We start from the raw sequence: 2,647 nt of genomic DNA, 5'->3' as shown, positions 1-2,647 counted from the left end.
GTCACAGGACTCTTGGAAGAATTACGTGGTATGTATGGAAAGCACTTAAAAGAGTAGCTGGTGCATGGTAAGGACACTTATCAGTCATTTTACTGAGGAGGAAATGAAGGTAAAGAGGAGAGAAAGTTGCTTGTCTAAGGTCTCAGGCGATCTGATTCCAGAGTTAACATCCTTTAGTAACTTGGCCACTACTTCAGGAGTCAAGACTGTCTAGGGTGAGTTATATGACCCCCATTTTATAGATTAGAATGAGATAAAACATCTAAAGCAAGTATCACAGCGCAAGTGCTCAATACCTGGTAATTATAATTATTAAGTCAAGATCAGATCTAATCTCTGAACTCACCACTTAGCCTGCAGGTTCGGTAGCCCCCATTTGCTATACATGCACTTCATAGAAAAACTGAGTAAAGACCTTGACTCTTCACTCTTTATCCCTATCTTTGCTCCAGAAAGGATGGGGGCCAAATAACCATTTAGTCAATGAGCATTTATTTTGGTTTAATAACATTGAAACTGGGATTTTGTATAGAATTTTGAATTACAAAAGCAATGCAAGTTCATAAAGGAAAAATTTAACCTCCATCATTTTAATACCCACAAAGAACCAGTATTGAAACTGGGTATATGTTCTTGATTCAGAATAATCAAAGTCGTAATGTGTTAGAAAAGGAAGGGTTGTTAGCAAGGGCACCATGTCCACTTGTACAAATCCATACTGTAAGTGGTATTGTAGTTGTACAGTACACAACCTTCAAAGACACAAAGCAGCCTTGGCTCTGAGAGCTTAATTAGCTCAGTGGTCTTAACCTTTACTCCTCACCAACATGTCAAAGGGAGATGAAACGCTGTCTCTGGAACGGTGACCCATGGGCAGCCAAAACTGGGTATGCTAAAGAGAGATGAAGGCCTGCACCATCCTCCAGAGGGGCAGAACATAATGTCTGGAAAAGAACCTAAGAAATCTGAAAACCTAGGTAATTTTAATATGCAATTCCACTTATATAGTGATTTACTAAGGAGCCCAGTGGCACAACAGTTGAGCACTTGGCTGCTAACAGAAAGGTTGGCGATTTGAACCCACCTATCAGCTCTATGGGAGAAAGACCTGATGATCTGCTCCTGCAAAGGTTACAGCCTAAAAAACCCTATGAGACAGTTACACTGTTACATGGGCTTACTACAAGTCAGAATCAATTCAACAGCAACGAACAACAACTGTGATTACATAATCTCATCTCATAGAGAGGGGCTCTGAGGCTCTGAGAGAAGAGAGTTACTCAGTTACACAATTAATAAGTGGCCAAGGGTCAGACTTTCAACAAATCACTTAACCTCTCTGAGTCTCAGTTTCTTTATTTATAAAATGAAGTAAACCTTCCTTATTAGGTTTAAATAAAATTGAAGTGAAGATTTAATGAGAAAAAAAAAACAAAAAACCCAAACTTCTCTAACCATTGTTCAGAGCTGTGTGCCAAGCACTGTGCAAAGCACTTCACATGTGTTATCCCATTTAATCCTCACAATAATCCTGTGAGGGAGGAAAAATGGTGGCACAGAGTTGGGAGAATTACCAACACCAACATCAGCCCAAGGCTGATTCCTGAGGTGGAGGTCTGACATGCCTCCTCTCTCCAACCTTTTTACCAATTCTGACACCAACCATCCCTCCCACAGCACTCTCTACTTCCCTGCTGGCTTTGATAATTCATTGCAATGGCCACACAAAACTCACAGACAATATTCATGATTATGGGGTTCATTAGGGAAGTAACAGGTTACAATTCTGGATCAGAAACAACTCAGCATATAGTTCTTCAATCAAGACAGTTTCTTCTTAGCCACACCCACAGGTTGGCCTCTTTCTGGCCTTCGGCCCCTTGGACCTCTCGGGTCAGTCTGCCTCTGCCCTGCTTGGGCAAGTGCTCAGGCAAGTGTTTATAAGGCTCTTCAGTTCCTCCCATAAGTGCCTGAAGGCCCTCACTCCATCAGCAAGCCTTGGCCAGAAAGCACTCAGCTCTCCTGCTCTGTGGCTGGGAAGCCCAATGAGCTGTCTCCTGCATCTCCTGGTTCTGCTGCCTCTGTTGCCGCTATTTCTCTGCCACTGCCCTTTGCTGTCTCTGGTATTACAGCTTTCTCTGGCTCCTGAGTCTAGGAGGTTCCCAGCACAGGGACCTCGGGTCCAAAGATGTGCTCTGTTCCTGTCTCTTCTTCTTGGTGGTAGTCAGATTCCCACCTTTCCACTTCTGAGATGGCTCATTTTAAGCCTAGTGGGATGGCAAAACTGACCAATTCCCCCATTAGGGTTTCATCACCTTATTTGCATGGTCTCACCCCCACAAGGGTGCCAAGCACCTTATTTACATTAACAGCTATCCAGTCCCCTTAGTGGATCATAAGCATCTCACCTGCATAGTCTCACCCAGTCATTTGGTGGCAGTTACAAGGCTATGGCTAGAAGGGCCATATTAAGTAATTCACCACACTGCAGGAGGGAATACCATGTTTATATCCATTTTAAGGTGAAGAAATTGAGACTCAAAGAGATTTAAATAACTTAAACATTGCATAGTGAGTAAGTGATTGGGCTGGGACTCAAACCCAGGTCTGTGAGTTTCAGAACAATTATTATCAGATAACATAGGTA

Source organism: Orycteropus afer, unplaced genomic scaffold (assembly GCF_000298275.1).
Source record: "Orycteropus afer afer isolate SDZICR_OR568_19922 unplaced genomic scaffold, OryAfe1.0 scaffold00031, whole genome shotgun sequence".
NCBI lineage: Eukaryota > Metazoa > Chordata > Mammalia > Tubulidentata > Orycteropodidae > Orycteropus > Orycteropus afer.
This window is presented reverse-complemented; position numbering follows the sequence as displayed.